The 18,335-nt window shown below is 43.0% G+C and overlaps 1 protein-coding gene across 3 annotated transcripts in view; it reads right to left on the bottom strand.

Moving 5' to 3' along the window:
* LPAR1 (lysophosphatidic acid receptor 1) overlaps window positions 1-16,778 on the bottom strand; it is a 77,302-nt gene extending 60,524 nt beyond the window's left edge. The window contains exons 1-2 of one of the 3 annotated variants that reach the window (XM_074932682.1): window positions 16,664-16,730; window positions 16,097-16,255 (exon numbers count right to left, since the gene is read on the bottom strand). The gene's annotated coding sequence lies outside the window, so the exon portion shown is untranslated. Of the gene's footprint in view, window positions 1-16,096; window positions 16,280-16,663 lie in introns of those variants that run through there. The other 2 variants (XM_074932683.1, XM_074932684.1) reach the window with 2 other exon arrangements.
* Window positions 16,779-18,335: the final 1,557 nt, after the last annotated feature.

The following is an 18,335-nucleotide window of genomic DNA, read 5'->3' as shown; positions in this document are numbered from 1 at the left end:
GCCTCCTGCCTAAGCACTGAGAGAAAGCAGGACAACAGTCTCCAGCAAGACCTCTGGAGAGCAAGGGCCATTGCTACCCGCCATATGATCTCCAGCACGCTGTCTGACCCGCCTCAAAACCTCTGGGTAAAAGAACATGGATACCCCAACAAATTAGATTACAAGAGTGGAGATCCCCTCTTCCAGCTGTTGAAAAACACCCTCCCTTTACCACATGTGCATCATCTGCTTTCTGGCTTTCTCAGGTTTCTGTTTGTTAGGGTTTTTTGTGGGGATTTTTTTCATCTGAGCACTTGTGACCTCAGCAACCACAAAAGCAAGACAAAAACTTTCCCAGATCATATCTAACCCAGTCACTGAACATGTCAATGCATGTAGTGCCTGCACTACTGCTGCTCCAACTTCAGAGCAACAATATCCCAAACGTCTTGGAAGTGATTCAGTGTCACAAAGATACACCACAGAATCAGAGATTTTATTATTGCTATGGTCCCACATAAGTAATACATCAGCTTCTATGTTTGTATGATGTCTGTTTTGATTTCACTTTGTCAGCCAAATCATATAATCCACATAATATATAGCGTGATCGCTTCTTAGTCGCTAACAGCATCAAAAGCAGGACAGCAGCATGTTTAGCTGTTTATCACCTTTCAGATTGCTTTACTGAGAACAGCAACGGCTGTCCAGAGCATTTGGCTTTTACTTAAGCCAAACCAAATCAAAATAATAACGTACAATATCTTGGGAAGTTTAACCTCAACTTGCCCAGCCACCTGAAAAGCATTTTAGGGAAAAAAAAAAAAAAAATAATTTCAGGAACAAGAGATAACTTAATGAGGTCAAATAAAAATGAAAAAAACAATGTCCAAAAGTCTACCACTAAACCAAAAAAAATGAACTAATTTTTCCTACTTTCTCTTCTGCCTTCAGCCAACTCACACCTGTACACCTCTAGGAGTTTTTAAAAGGCGCTCCAGGGAAATCTGCAACTTCCTGAAGCCAGAAGAGACTTACATTTTCCACTGCCTCAGTCTTCACTTTCAGAAGCACAATACAGCTGCTAGCCCTCCTTACATAGGGAAAAATGATGAAGTTTTCAGCAGTAATTCGAGGCCAGAAAACAATGATTTCAACACAAATTGGAAAAAAAAAAAAAAAAAAAAGTCCCTGCATTCAGTAGGACTCTTCCACAAGACAATAATCAACAGAGGGTCTCAAATCTATGTTGTTTGCATTCACAGCACGGCCTGTACTTCCAAAAAAAAAAAAAAAAATGACATCAGTCAAACCTTTCTGAATAGGAGCTCTGTAGCTAATCAGGGAAAGATCATTGTTCTGGCCTCAATAATTAATAATATGAGTACTACACAACTGCTGCTAAATCGTCCCATGACAGAATACAGCCTGCAAGGAGTTTAGCAAAGATGTGCCAGGTGGAGCCTTCCTACCCAAGCTAAACAGTTTCAAGAGCTTTGCAGAGGCAGTGTTGTGTGAAACCGTACCTTCCTCATCACTGCAAGATTACAGAGACAATCTGTACCCTTATTCATTTCCCATGCACTGAACTAATGTACAACAATAGTACCGCTATGCAGTGGTGCTGCCTGTGAGAAATCATCTACTCTCACAGAGAACACATGGGTCAGGAGAGATATCTTCCCAGTCATCCCACCAGGGCAAGATCAGAGCCCCTGCCTATCCCTCCTCAAAAAGCAGAAAAAAAAGAAGAAAAAAAGAAAATCTCTACTCGCAGATTTTCAATGAAAAAAAAAAAAAAATCAGTAAATCAGTAGATAGCATACTACCCTGAAGCATTTATCTTGCAGGGAAGTCTTGTCCGTGTGCCACTATTTTGCCTGTCACCATGCCTTACACCCCTTTTGAGGATGACAAAAGCAGGCTGACCACAGTTACGCACTGGGTTCCACCAAAGGGCAGACAGTTCAAGCGTCTGTAACAAGTCTGCCTTTCCCTTTTACCTGCTCTGATGTTTATCCCCAGAAGGGACATTCAGATGTTTTGCTGTGGCCACCGTGAAAGCTCACTGGTGAGTAGACTATTCCCAAAATTACAAGCTGTTAATTCTTTATGGAATTGTTTTTGTCTTGGTGTTGTGTTTTGTGTTGGTTTGGGTTTTTTGGTTTTTGTTTTGTTGTTGCTTTGTTTCTTTTGTTTTGCTTATTCTGACAAACCAAGAGTCTGATTCTGTGCCCATGAAGTTCAAATGCATTTTGTTGATGACCTCAATGGCAGCCAAGGAAGGCTGGAGGACTCCCACTTCTCCAAGCATTTGCTACAGGTCCAACCCCACTGAAGCCAAAGACCCTCTTCACCGCTCTCTGTGCAACATGTACCCTCATGATTTCCTATTGTTGGTTACTCATGGCAAAAGGTATTTGAGGATATGATGTTACATCATTGACGGAAACAAAACGGATTCTCATTTGGCCCATCATGATACTTCTTTTCCGATTAATGGAAATAACCAAGATCATCTTGAAGGGGAAATAAAAGTCTTCCCTCCTCTGTGTCAGTGGTAGAAAGATGCTCACTTAAGAGGTCTTTTCTAAGGCACATAAATATCCTGTTACAAAAGGAAAAGATTTTTCTCTGCCTTTCTAGTCTTCTGTGTCCAAAACAATTAACTCCTTTCTCTCAGAATATTCAAGGGGATTTGTATCTTCGCTTTTTTGACTTCTAGCAGAAGAAAATGCAACATTTTACTAATAAATAGAAAACACATTTTGAAAGGACAAGCCACAGTATTTGGCATTGTAATATGAAATCATGAACACACTCACCCCAAGTCATGTCAGTTATAGTACAAACTGGACTCACATTAGTAGCAGGCTAATCTAAAAGGCATGCAGCAGCACTCTGGGTTTCTCTGCACACTGCTCAGATGAGATTAAAACCAAAATAAAATCAAGAGGCACTCATCATTTTCTGTTCAGCTCTCAACATTTTTGCTAAAAGTGCCACCACCATGCTGTCCACAACTGAATCATGGTCCTTTTCCTCATTAAACATAGGATATCTTCTCTCTGCTACACAGAGAGACTTGAAATCATATTTACCATGGGACAAAACTTCCATTTAGTTTGCGTATTTGTCCTTTTAAATAATCCTTTCTGTACTTCCCTGACCTAGGTCAGTTCGCACCATCCAGTGCAATTCTCTCACTTGCTCCACCTCCTTTCCTGATTATTTCCATGTTTTATCTATTCCACACCCATCTCTTGGGCAGCATTTTCTTGCTGTTTTTTAAACCCAAAATGATACTTCATCTTCTCTTGAAGCCTCCTAGTTCTCTGAAAAGCTTCTTCTGACATTTGTCTGAAAAGTCAAAAAAATTCTCATGGCTTTCTCAGTTTTCTCATATTCCTGCAGTTCCTCCTTTAAAGCCAACACATCAGGTTGCCTTCCCATTACCATCCAGAACCTCTAGACTTATTTCAACCATTATCTATCAGGAACATAGCTTCTCCTAATGACCTCCATTAATGTTTAATTGTTAAGGATTGCTTAGAGGTGATTGTTCCTTTGCCACTCAGCAAGGCTGGAGAACCTCTTCCTACTCTAACTTGGGGGAGTGAGTGAGCATCTGCCTTAATGCAAGGGGTGCTGTCTGGTACATGCATGATTCTTCAGGTGTATTAGGAGCTTCTTCAACAGAATGATCAAGTCAGCATAAGATAAAACAACCAAGCCACACACAAAAATTCCTTTAAAAGTATCTGCACTAACCACAGCAACTAGCTTCAAGAAACAACTGCAGCAGCGGCTCCACTGGGGTTTTTTTTAATTAGTGAGTTCTGGAACAATAAGATATCCCTGAAAGTGAATTTCTGGTTTCTCTGTTTCGAGTAAAAGCAATGTGAACTAGGAAGACTACAGAGGAATAATTCATGACATCATCTAATTTCAATATTATCTCACTACTCTAAACTTCAAGAAAGAATTGCCAGAAAATAAAGGGGAAAAATACAGCTAGACACTGACTGCTGGAAAATAACACCAATCTGCTCAGGCTTATGTAAACAAGTTAATACAATGTGGATGGTCTCTTATAGCACAAGCACAAGGAAGCTGCTGTCATATGACAATGTTTTCATAATCTGCACTTTCATCATAATGACTTCTAAAGTACTGAATACTTCTGAAGTAAGTAATTTCAAAACACGTTTCAAACTCTTTTAAAATGGTTTATATCTACTGACAGACATTAAATTTGGAGAAGTTAACTAACAGGGAGAAAAGATCAAAGTCACCATGGATAGCTCATCATTTAAGATGCATCATTAACTGTGGCCAGCATCGTGTGTGCATATGCGTGTGTGTGTGTGTAAAAGCAGCAAGTATGGTGCATGCTTTTGTCCTCCTCCATCATTAAAATTATTCTGAACAGTGCGATTGCAAGAAGCAGTTTTAACAACACAGAGCCAAGATGGATGCATTGCCTCACACTTATAGTTGACAGAATTTAACTCCCGGTGCATTCTCATCACTTACCAATCAGTATCATTAAAGAGACAATAGCAGGCAAAGTCACTTGTATCAAGGTATAAATCACCATATAAGATATTAGGTTGTTTTTTTCCAGCTATCGCTCCTCAGCAGGAAAAGGAGTAAGATCTTATCTTCTCAACAATTTACAAACAGACATTCAAGGTTTATTTCAGAGAAGAAAAAAAGTGATACAATTCAATGCTTCCAATGCAATGGAGGAGCATTGGAGTCTCCATTTGCTAACCCTACCTGACATGATATACCTTTTGTATGAAACTCAGAAAAGTAGTAGTATGTTGGCATACTTCTTAAGCAAGATTGTATTTAAACATTCAGTCAATATTCCTTTCACTAGATAAAAAACATCTGGATGATAACAGAATGTCACAATTCTCTAAACAGCTTTGAGGGGGGCCAGCATTAAAGCAAATACTTCTTTTCACCCAGCATCTACAAAGCAGATGTTCAATCTTCAGGCAGAATGAAGCACCACAAAATACAATAATCTGGAAATGCTAAAACCAAGGAAGTCCACAATTAAACATGCCAAACCCCAAACCCCAAATTGCAAAATGTACTATCCTAATATAGATCTACACAGACCCTGACCAATGGTGCACAAACAGAAGTTTAATTAAGTTTATCTGAAATAGAAATTGGGCAACCACCCCCACAAAAAAAAGTACATTAAAAACTGCAAGGCATCAGCTTAACATGGTTCAGGTCATCACCAATGCAGACATAGTAACTGTTTATAAATCCCTCAAACTAGAAATAACAGTCATGCTGCTTCAGAAATATTTTTGTAACATCTGCATCACTTCAACTGACTGTTCTCCAGGCGATTTCTGCAGTGCTGTATTTTGCAGTTAAGCTGAATGAAGTTTGAAAGAAATTGACAATAAGAAAGAATTATCTTAATGACAGGGTTTAAATTCCCTATTCTCACGTCACTGCTTTTTCCCAAGGCCACAAACAAACTTATCTGATGGACAGCAGTGACCCAGAAATAAGATCTCACCTTTGATCTTGCCACGATGGAGGGAGAACAAACCCAGTAGCACAAGACAACAAAAATCCTAATGTTGACAAATGAAAGGTAATTACTTCTTGCCCACCAAGAGTCTTTGGTGTGCTCAGGACAATACACCCAGAATTTGAGCCCATGCTGTAAAATCAGGGCTGGTTACTAGCTTCCTGGCAGAGATTGAAAGTGCTTCCTTATCCCACAGTCTGCACCATATTCCCTACCATCTACAGCATCCCAGCTCAACCAGTTGGGTTTTTTGAGGAACAACTGTTAGGAATGATCAGGAAGTAACACAATCTCCAAAATATCCTGAGAGCCGCAGCAGCTGTCAGGGGTGTTTAGTACAGGGCTGCTGCAGAGTACTGGGTTTTGGCCTCAGGTAGCTCATGCTGATCATTCCATCAATTCAAGATTTATGAACACAAAGCAGTTCTGAAATATGCCCTGAAAGGAGACAGATGAACAAAACACCAAGATTTCACCACCTTTCCCTACAACCCTCCCCCTCTCAATTATCAACTGAAGTTTAATGGAACTTAGGCTGCTGCTTATCTGAATAAGCAGGTAAATTCAGAGGATTAGCATGCAGCTTGACTATTTCACTTTAAGTATTGATTTGGATTAACTCTGCGTTGTGTTTAGCAGACAAGCTTTTAGTGCATACAAGAGACCACATGAATTAAGTAGGTTGTTGTAAATTCACCTCATACTTCAGTGATTACTCAACTTCGCTGAGTAAGTCCTCAACATACATACTGCCCAACAGAAACAAATATTTCAATTGGAATATTTAGGAGATACCAAGACTTCAAGTGGAAAATGAAAAGTCAGGAGGCAGAATGCAATCAGTGTAAAACCAGAAAAAAAAAAAAGATTTCTATTGTATACAATGACAGAAGAGTGTACAAGCACTATCTAGTCTGTCTCCCCACTGTTGAGATACACTCCTTTTACACATCTTTTGAAGAGCAAGAAAGGAGAAAAAACAACCCTACTGGAGAAAAGCGCAACTGAATAGGAATGGATTATTCTTAAAAAAGAAAAACAAAACTAAGTAGTAGTTTGCCTCAAACTCCCCTTGAAACTCAGCGCACATCAGCATGGGTACAAACATTAAAAGCACATACACTTCAAAGCCTCCTTAAGACTTTCTGTAACAAAAGTATAAGCCATAAAGCATTACTCAGGAACCACTAAGACTCTTTTTTTTTCAGCTACACAAATAAACTAAGCAGTCCAAAGCATCCAGGCCACAAAACAAGAATGTACTGAAATACACCCACAAAACAGATTTTTTAGGCATCCTGCAATTGCACCCCACCAAAGCCAAAGGCCCATGCAAAGCTCCTCTGAACCCTGACAAAGCCCACTTAGGCATGGTGGGTCTGATTTTTGGTCTCTCCTACTGCTGTGCAGCCCCCTCCTGGGTTGGCCAACCTTATACTCCCCCTCTACTCCATTCTCACAAGACCCTACCTGCAGTGCTGTGTCCAGGTCTGGGGCCCCCAACATAGGAAGGACATGGACCTGCTCAAGCACATCCAGAGGAGGATCATGAAAATGATGAGGGGGCTGGAGCACCTCCCCTGTGAGGTCAGGCTGAGAGAGTTGGGGGTGTTCAGCCTGGAGAAGAGAAGGCTCCAGGGAAACCTTATAGCGGCCTTCCAGTGCTGAAAGGGGGCTACAGGAAAGATGGGGAGGGGCTCTGCATCAGGGAGTGGAGTGATAGGACAAGGGGTAACGTCTCTGAACTGAAAGAGGGCAGATTTAGATTAGATATAAGGAGGAAATTCATTACTGTGAAGGTGGTGAGACACTGGCACAGGTTGCCCAGAGGGGCTGTGGCTGCCCCCTCCCCGGCAGTGTTCCAGGCCAGGCTGGACAGGGCTTTGAGCAACTGGGGCTAGTGGAAGGCGTCCTTGCCCGTGGCAGGGGGAGTGGAACTAGATGATCTTTAAAAGTCCCTTCCAACCCAAACCATTCTATGATTCTAGACAAACAAATGGCACGCTGGCAGAATTTACACTGTTTTGGAGAAACCCAACGCCTGCTACTCTGTCAGCTGCTACGTAAGGCCACTGCTGGGTCCCAGCTACCTTTGGTTCCGCAGTAGCATCCTTCAAAGGATGTTCCACTTAACACAACACACAACACTGCCAGGGGGAAGAGTAAAACATAACTAACCCAGTCCTCAAAAGCTTCCCAGTATAGCTATACTGGCATCCCCCTCTAGTGGAGATGCAGCTTATACAAGCAAGAGTCCCACTTCAGGGTCTCGTGGGTAGAGAAGTTAATCAAACCACAGATGGAATGGTCAGGGGGAGATACAGGGCACAGGATGACTTCTGGCATCACTACAGGAGGCAAATGCATAGCAGCTTTGCGTTTGAGTTTGCTACTGACCAAGAAACAACCACCTCATCTTGGTAGCTCCAGGGAGAGTCAGTATTTTCTCTCCCTCCTCTTCCACATGCCTGCCAATGCTGAAGCACAAAGGAACAGGGTGTGGCTTCAACGCCAAAGCCCTTCCTGAAGATTTGTGTCACTCTCCTGAAGGAAAAAGCAACTGCTTTCCCACAATAATTGGAGCAAGAGTTCCTTCACAGTCTTCACATCATATTGAAAAAAAATTTAGAGAGGACAACTGAAAAAGTGATAAACAGGTCACTTGACCAGAACTTTGCCATTAAAATCTGGACAACTGGCTTCTGTTCGTAAGAAGCATTGTGGAGAAGATGCTGAGGACAGATATATGCAGGACCACAGCAGGAATGTTTGTTCAGGCATATTAGTTTTAAGGCATTTATGTGTTCTATAATCATGTAATTCCCTCCTGTCTTTGGGTTCTCATCAGCTTGCACATCTCTCCCTCCATTTTTTTCTGTAGGCTGAACCTCTTAGGATGCATGTAAAGCTTAAGAAACCCAAGGCAGGTAACAGAAAAATATCATACTTCTTGGAGAAACAGGCACTAAGCTATGCTATTCCTATCAACTGTTTGCAAAACTGCAATAATTCTAGAGACCTGTTTTAAGTCTATTAACCAATTACCAGCATTGCTTTGATCACAGTAATACCCTGAAGTCTCAGTCAGCTTCCAGCCTCACTTGCATGGGGTGTTTGAAATAGGACACTGCAACTGCTGTAAACAATAAACTGAAAGACTACAGGACTAAACAGATTAATTCAGAAGAGCCTTCTGTAGTTTGCAAGGTTTATGTATGGGGAAATGCACTGCTCTGAGAATAAGTTTTCACCAGTTCCATCCAAAGCTTTAGGAGGAACAAAATGAACCTGATGCATTGCCAGCCACATCGGGACAGCTCTCAAAGCCCCGCACAGAAACCATGCTCAGGGAAAGTCAAATGGCTCATCTCCACAGCTTTGCTCTCCATGTCTGCCACATTTTGGGACCGTCAGCAAAAGGGAAGACCACTAAACTTGATAGGCATTTATAACAGTATCATTCAAGTACAACACATCACATCCTAGATGTTATTCCATGAACATACCAATCCAGACATCAATTTGCCTAGGTTGGTTACCCCACTACAACATCTTGGAAAAACAATCATTGAATCCCATTTCTTTGACAAGAGGAGCAGTGACCCTGTTAGAGCACTGGCCTTGTGCCTGCAAGAGTATAGCTGTAAAGGGAGGGGCCATGTTGACAGAAACATCTGAATGCCCCAGAGAATCCTTCACTGAAAGTTAAGGCTATGCTCCTTGACTGAATCTGATGATTATGTGGATGGTAAACACATGCTCAAATGTGACTCCTAGCACATCCTACGTGTTACCATGGCATACAGGACAACATACTGTCAGTACCTTAGCTGATTCTGTCTGATGAGACAGGAGTGCCCAGGGACATTCTTGGCACAGATCCAGGGAATATTCAAGTTATTCTCCTGTACTAATAATTTGCCAAATCGGACACTTCAGCAGAGCTGTGTATACATTTGCAAAGACATCTTCCAAGTGCAATAGTCAATGACATGTAACACAGTATTAATACAGAATTTATGATGCAGCATTCTCCTTTGGGATTTATGGGCTTATTGTCATCAGTCTGGATCTATTCTGGTCCACTGCACATCCCCCTGTCAATTTCCCAAACACTTTTGTACTTCAGTAATTAGTTTGATGTGTTCAAAACTAGCAGGCAAATAATAGAAATGTACTACGAAGTTTAATCCTATAAGCACAACCTGAGGCAAAGTAGTCAAATTGCCCCTTTACATCCTACATTACAGTGTGATTACCACATCAAAGCAACATCTTTCCACTGCAGCTCATCTCAGGACTGTACATATCTTGTAAAACTACTGACCCAGTCTCTACAGGGAATCACTGAAAATAAACCTGTCGCAATAAGCATGGAAACAGCAATTACACAGAAAGTGCGTAATTTACTTCTACTAGCTGGAGTGTCAATGAAAAAGCAAACACAAACACACATACACACACCCTCCCAGCCTTTGCTAGTATTTCATATTTGGTTACAAGTAACTGTGAAAATGATTAGTAAAGTAACAACCAATTCTTAAAGGTGCTAGGACCCAAGAAGTGACATCACAGCTGCACAGTGAAAACACAGTAGCCACATGAAAACAGATCCCATCAAGTAAATCAGTGAGTACTCCCTGCAGGCACGAGAACCAAAGAAATACCATGTCTTGACTCCAATAACTACCACCACAATCCCTCCCAGTGCAAGGCAACTTCTTCGAGGGGCAAGCTGACCTCCCAACACAGTTGTTGGCTTGAGATATTAACCTGCAGTCCTCCACCGAGATCTCCTGCCTCCAGCCAGCCAGTCGAGGGCCAGCAGCTGTTGCTGGCACTGCTGCTCAACAATTTGCTTCTCCTTGCCCCAGAGTAGCAGGAGAGCAGTGGTGCTCATCACCTGACAAGTTGCTATGCTGTGAGCTGAAGGGACAGTGGCTGCTGCACTGGCAGTATCCCCGGGCCCAGGATCAGCCCTTCCGCCTCGCTTGATGCTGGAGAAGCTGATTCAGAAATGAGCAGCAAACAAACTGGAGCTTTATTCTGCACCAGAAGTGACACCTTCAGCCTGGCTGGGGACAGGAAGGCAAGGGGAAGGCATGTTGCCCCTCACACGCTGCAGCTCTGTAATGCCACCCTGGTTCCCTCACTTCGTCACCAGCAGCGGCTCAAGGCTTTGGGACACCGTCCTGTAGGTCTGATATCCATGATGGGTCAGAAACAGATTGTACTATCTGTGACGAAACGTTTAGTGAAATCCAGCAGCTACAGACCCTTACCAATGCCCCACTGCAACAGACAAAACAACACTTGCCATGCTTGCAAGGTATGTAGCTATTTCTTCCTGAGAAGTGAGCAGGATTCCTCCTTTCCTGCAAACACCAACCTGAAGCATAACCATCTAACAAATGGATGCGACCTGTACAGCATCTCCCTTGTCTTCTCAGATACCAGGAAGTCTTTGCTAGAATTCGTGTTAAACTCAGTGCTTTTAAATAATCACCCCACCCACACAAAGAAGATATAAATTTCTCTATGCAGTAAGCATTCAATACTCATCCAGCACTTTTTTTTTCCTTTTTTAAATTTAAACAAAGCTGCAGGTGAATTCTTCACAATAAAAAAGGATACTGTTCTAGTTATACATATATTTTCCCATCCAGGCTGAAAACAATCATCCTGAAATGGCCAAAGAACTTCTAAGAAAAGTCTCTGCAAACTGCACCCATAAATAATACAATGGCACCATTTCGTATTTGACATACACACCCTAAAAAGGGGGGAGAGCAGGGAGAGAAAGGGGCTTACAATGAAAAACAGTATGCATTTTCTTTGCCAGATTTTTACCACTCTTAAAATCTCCAGCTTTTTGTACAGAAAGATCTTGCCTTTGAAGTCAATCCAATACTTTTTTGCTTGCTCCTGCAAGCACTGCAGTATGCAATATATTTTTGAGCTGGCAAAGAAATGGATGTACTGTCTAGAGAGTGCCTGTGAAATTCACCCTAATCAGAAGGTCACTGTGGCACGTGAATTCCTAAAGAAAAAGCTAAATGGTGTGTAGGCCTCATACTGGCATATTACAGTGAGCTCAAGTTCATCATATATGACCAAACTCATAAGCACTTTTTCCAGCAGTTTCAAAAATCTACTTCAAAAGATGTTTGTTTGCCTGTTATTCATAGTCAGAAGCAAAAGCAAAAAGGTAATATTAGGCTTGCATACTTGGCACGTTTGTATTTTTAAATAGAAGGTGAAAGCACCTCCAAATTTGATCTAGAATAAGTCACATGGAAGCCGAAAAAAAAAAGCAGTTCCAATGCCTCTCAAGTTAAAGTAAATTAAAATAAAATAATCCATTCGTCACAAAACTGTAATGAAGTTCTCACCAAAAGAGTTTCTGCACTCCCAAACCATGTTTCCTCCAAAAAGATAAGCAGCCTTCCCATTCTTGCAATGGGAAGCATTTCTTCTGCCACCAATCCACACCATTTATTACCACCTCAGCAGCAGACATGCTACTATCCATGGGTGGAAACGACAAGGCGCAATGCTTACCTACTGTGTTCCAAGGAGGAACAACAGCCAGGTCATTATCCTACTCCATTAGCAACAATCTTCAAGGCACATGGAATGCAAAACACTCCCTACACTGTAAGGACATCGTCCAGGCTATTTATCCCAGGAGTGGCCTGAGGAGGAGGGACATGGTTTCCTCTGCCCCAGTGGTGTTGCTGCCAGGGGGACACATGCCTCACCCAGACTCCTTGAACCACATCAGCCATGCAAGTCTGTGGCAGTTTTCATCTGTCAGAGGCAGTGGAAGGTTTGCTTTCTTTTTAAGAAGAAATACTTCTCTACCCGGGGGTAAGTGCACCAGTGTTCACCTGTTTATGCACACTAACGTAATTGCCTACATTATGTGAGTCAAGAAGGAGCCAGATCCAGTAGGAAATAGATGCAGGACAGAAAAATGTGTTTAACAAACTACTCCAGGCTGTGCCTGTCAGGAAATTCTGGAGACTTTGCACTAATCTGAGCAAGGCTACTGTTCCTCTATACAGAAATTCAATGCCTTAATCACCTCAAAAGGTCTTTTTCAAGAGCTCATTAGAGAAATGTAATGATTATGGAGTGCCATGTGGGACAGGGGCACACAGATACTACCCAAACTGGCACTAAACAGGCTCTTTTCCCTACTGGTGCTAAATGTTGCAGAAATATAAACTACATTTTCAAGAATAAAAGGCACCAATCATTAAAAAATTAAAATTGTTCCTAGAGTGCAATCTTCAGCCAATCAGAGACTAAGAATTTGCAAGCCTGGTGTGCTGCTGATCAGCTTGGGTGTAGGGGAAGACAGTCAAGCAACAGATTAGTAAAAGAGAGATCTGGATATACAAAGGCAGGCACATCTCAGAATTCTCCTTTAGTTTCATTAGATATTGAAACAAGGCAACAAACCTGCTTCAGATATTCATTATCATTTTCTCAGTATGGCACTGAAGGTGCAAGAATATGAAGGCTTTGCTTCTACTTGCTTTAAAGCAACTAAGCTTTACATGACTATGCTAAATGAAGAAAACCAAAATTCAAGTTCCCTTAAATATAAGCAGAACAGGCACTCTTATTCCTTTGATAGAGCTTTCCTCTGCCCTAGGAATAATTTTGTATGTCTGTCAAAGCAACCTATCAGCCTTGTGCCTGATCTAAAGCCATACAATGCTGATAAAGATATTACCATTGACATCTATGGGCCATGGATGAAGCCTCAAGCTTCTCAGTTAGCTATGAAGGAAACTAAGGGACACAAGATGTTCAAGTTCAGCCCTAATGCTACACCACTTAGGAGTGTCACATTTATACAATATCACCTTGCGATGCATGGAAGAGCAAAAAACACACATGGAATGCTACATAATCACTACCAGTTCAAGCCATTGCTCCCTCAAGTCCCTCACAATCGGATCTTTCTGGAGAGCAGTGGGCAGTGTTCTCCCTTCAAATTATCATTAAATACTAAGACTTCAAATGGAGACTTTACCTGAAGGGAAAGCAACCTTAAAGAAGAAAAGAAGGGAAAAAAAAAAAAAGAAAAAAAAAAAAGAGTGCAAGTAGTTTTTCCAGCTATTAGCATTGTCTTTTGGCACCTCCTGTGTTTTTATTTTTCATGCAACCATACTGTTTACTTTTTTGAAAGTTTGTTTCATTTTTATACTCCTGAACTGTTAAAAAAAAAGAGAATATAACATTTTGTGAAGGAAGAATCAGTGAAATACACTACATATAAAGAAATAATCCACAAAGTAAATATTCTGAAGGGATGAAATATTGTTTGCAATAGCCTTATTTCAGTAAAACAGTTGTACGCTTCTTTTCCCTAGCATTACTTGTAGCAGTTGCACTTCAGACAACCCATTTAGATGGATTTAAACTGAATTTAAGTATCCTTCAAGTTACATGCACTTTATGAAAGCAAGGGAATCCCATGAATGTAGCAGATTCTAATTTTGCGGGGGAAATGATACTGAAAAGGACAACAGCCTCATGGTACAACCTGTTCTTGCTCTCAAATTCTAGGTGTCCTTGGACCATCACCAAGACGATGAGTAACAGCTGTGAGAGCTCCCCATCCAGTCCTGTTGGCGACAGAGCTGCACTTGGTCTTCCCCTGCACCCACACAATAAAGAAGCCACATACACTGCAAATGACATGGTAACAGTGCTCAGCGAGTGCTGCCAGGTCACCACCTAGAGGTGCTCAAAGCCAGCTCTTCAGACATCTGGAGGAGGTAGCTCACCTCGAAGAGCTAATGCACAAAACTGCTGGATACTCCAAGGTAAGATGGTGGTGGTCTCCCAAGCACAAAAGCCACTCCAGAAGAAATACCCGCCTTTTGGTTTAAACCTCTGAATATCGGACAAAGCAAGCTCAGTATGGAGAGGCTACTGAGAAACAATTAACTATTCATTACGGTGTTATTAATGGCTCGTCACAGCAATGTAAAAGCCAACCCTACATAAGTCCTACCTAAGTTTCAGCTCCAGAGCAAAACACTTTCTTCAACACCCCCTCCTGGATTCTCCACAGGGTTTCACTGTGTAACAGTTCAAGAACAGTTTAAAGACAGATTTTTATGTTCTCCTATTTTTTAGCAGAGAAGGAATTATATCTTAGTTACAATCTTCCAGAGTTACTGATGGAAACCACACAGCCCTAAGTATCTTTGCACACAATGGTAAGACTGTCCGTTACCCACATGTTAATTTCACTTAATTAAAGCTGCATACACAGTATAGCATTACTTCAATTTTGCATTTCCCATGTGTTTTGTCTCAAAAGCTGTTTAACCTTTCCACCCTTCATATTTGTTTTGAAGACGGGAAGAAAAGAAAGCAGACACCAGCCAGTATTTTCCTCTCTCCAACCAGCACCCTTACTGGTAACTTCCCAGAACAGGGTTTTTAGCAGCCCAGAGTCTAACTACTGTAACCTGTAATACAGTGTGATAAGGACACCACCATACTGAGCATGAAACAGTGTTTCCCAGAATTCCTAAATAACATTTCCCTAGTTATTCGCAGCTGAAAAGCCAGAACAACCACAGCTCATGTATAACTCCATGGGATGAGACAGTGTCAATCTTTTCTGCAGAAAGCATTTGATTTTGTGTAGTTAATATTTAATAAAAATAACAGTAAAACACAGGCCTATCAAGTTGCTTTGTTAGCCTGAGCACATTATCAGTTAAGGAGAAACATACAGCACGCCTACAGTCAGTATTAGCAAGCTGCAGGACAGAACTTCACTTAACGCCTGTGCACATAGAGTATCACTTCAGTCCACTGCTTAAATTGCCAGAACGTATTATTTTAGTACTACAGCATACCCCATCCTCGCATAAGAGTAACAGGCTGCATGGCACGCGGTTGGGACTGCCAAATTGAAACATGACTCTCAGACCTGAGAGTGACTCATTTTAGACCAAATGGTACAACACACCAAACCTGACTTAGCATGCAAGAGACTTTCTTTGAAAAGATACCAGTTGCAGCAGTTTTTAGTAGTAAAAGGCTGCAGCTACCTCAATTCCCCAACTTTGGGAACACAAGTTGCCTACAGAGGCTACTGCAAGGGGATATTTGAGCAACTTCTAATTTATTCAGACAACTGAAATCGGAAAGGTGTGGGTTTGTTTTACAGAGAAATCCGTAAGAAAAAAAAAGTTGACATTCCAACATTTTTCTGATAAAGGGCTATACAGAAAACTTTTCACCCATTTCCATAGGAAGCAGCTTTTTTTTTTTTTTTTTTTGGGGGGGGGGTGGGGGAGAGTCCCATTGTGAAGCTATTTAAAAAGAACATGCAGAAAGGAGTGAGAGGAAGAAACTTGGTCCCTCAGGTTCCACCTCTATCTTCTCACTTCAGTTTGCTAACGGCTTTTGTCCTAAAGCTTCCCTTCTGCTCCCCACCCTCCCGGTCCTTCTCTAATACTCCATACCCTTGTTCTTGTCATTCATCCTTTCCCTATCCTTTTCCTTTACCTTTGTAAGCACCACGGATACACGGACACAGTCTCCATCTGACTTTTGCAGGCTCTTCGTCCAAAGGACTGAGGAAGTCAGGAGAGAGAGGTGGAAACCATTTTTTTTAGTTAGGACTTTTTCCACTGCCTTAATTTGGTATAAATAAATCCAAAGAGACTTCACGGAAAAAAAAAAAAGAAAAAAAAAAAAAAAAAAGAAAAAAAATCAGGACGGGCCCTAAGTAAGCGAACAGTGGCAGCGCTGTTAGTGTCCCTTAATCCATTACTTATTCCAGGCCAACCTCAGAGATGTTAGTCCAGCAGAAATATCAGCCTGACCCGACGCCAACAGCCCATTAAAGCCCGTCCCTAACGAGCCCCCGTCGGACCCCGCCGCTTGCAAACGCGCGCCTCCCCCTTACAGCGCCGCACACCCGCCGAAGTCAGCACCGGTCTCAGAAATACTCCAGAAAACACCCCGAAAGTGGAGGAAGAAGAGGCGGCGCGGGCGCGGACCCCGGGGAAAGGGAAGCGGACACCTCCTCCCGGGCGGGGACGGCGGGACCCCCGGCCGCGGGGCGCTTACCTGCGGGGGCTGCGCGGGCGCGGCTGGAGGGAGCGCGGCGCCGCCGCCGGCGCGCACAGAGGGCGGGAGGGATGGGGGGAGGGAGGGAGGCTCGGGGAGGGACGGGCTCCCTCCGCCCCCTCTCCGCCCGCCTCCGCCGGGCGGGGGCCCAGGTGCGCCCCGCTCCGCCCGCCCCGCCCTGCCGGACCCCGCCACTGCCCTGCCGGGGGGGACGGGGCGGTGCGGGGGGGCCGGCGGCCCCCGGGGGCCCGGTCTCCCTCCTCCCGGCCGTGGCGGGGAGCGGCGCGCTGGCGGTTGCCCGGTGTTGGCAGCGGAGGTTGGCCGGCGGCGAAGGCCGCCCGGGGTAGGGGCTGCGGGGCCGGGGGCACGCGGGCGTTTCTGGAGCAGCCGCGTTCCTCCTCTCGCAGAAGTGTTGGGAGCTCCTGCCGACGGCGGCAGGAGCCCGTCGGGAGCCCCAGTTGGAGAAGAATCTGTAGGTTCATCAAGCCCTTACAGCTGGAAAGGGGCAGAGTTGCGCAACGGATACTTTTCCGGACTTAGAAGAGTTATTTTATTATATAAAAACAGGTTCAAGTTACTTCTTCTCCATGCCCCGCTCCCCATCAGTTTTCACCGTGAAACAGACTGATTTAGTTGGATTGCAGGAACATCTAGAGGCCAATTTTGCATGTGCATGCATCAAACTGAAAAGTCAGTGTATGCTGCGCAGCACTTGGTGTTCCGTGGCTGAAATGGCTAGGCGTTTCTAACCCCTCTAGAGAGGTTTCTACAGAGATTACTTACAGCTATACAAGCCTGCAATGCCTCCAGCAATACAAAAGCCTATAATGAAAGACCAAGCCCCTTTAAAGTACTCATTGTGTTTCCTAAGGAGCCAGAAAGCCGCAGAGAGAATTCTCCTCTAGTCAGATCTTCACTTTTGTACCATCAACACAGTGATGACACTGGCTTCCACAGCTACTGACAATATCTGCTATATCAGTCACAGGTAATGTGTCATTAGAAAGGTTTTCAGAATGAGTGTGAGCAGATCTCTTGCTGTCATGGCTTTTTAGGAGCTCTTTCCCTTTAGGAGAGGCAGTCAGATGCACACTTTTTTTTTTTTTTTTTTTTTTTATCAAACCAGTTATGTATGTGTATGCATATGTATTTCAAGAAGACAGATATTTTGTCCCCACACACCACCAGATCTTGTTTCTGTACTCAGCACTGTGATTTAGCACAGAGACTAGGCTTCAACGTGCTGAAAAGTCCTGGTAAGTATTCAGCAATCCATTAACTTCAGAAAACTCTTGATTTCATCTTCTGTTTCCAAAACAAGCTACCAAGTGTTTGCAAGCGTTCGCCAGAAACATGTTCTGTTATAAGCTCTAAAAACTGGTTCAGCATCCATACACTAAGCGCTGTGTCTGTTCTTAATAGTTTCACACCTATGTGCAGTCTGCATCCAGGTTGGACAACAACTGAAGGCTTGAAACAGTGTGCTCAAACTGCATGTGTCCTCTCCTGGTGGTAGAATTGGGATGACTCTCATCACCCACTGGTTGAAAAGCTGGTCTTCAGAACGTGAAAAAGATTCCTCCAGTGCTATGGCAATATGTTTTTCTTATGTAGCTGCATTATAAACCATATTTTACTTAGGTTTTGGGGGCAGGAACTGCCTGCACGTGTC

Source organism: Athene noctua, chromosome Z, assembly GCF_965140245.1.
Source record: "Athene noctua chromosome Z, bAthNoc1.hap1.1, whole genome shotgun sequence".
NCBI classification, from domain to species: Eukaryota; Metazoa; Chordata; class Aves; order Strigiformes; family Strigidae; genus Athene; species Athene noctua.
The sequence above is the reverse complement of the archived record's forward strand: the minus strand, read 5'-3'. Positions and strand labels throughout refer to the sequence as shown.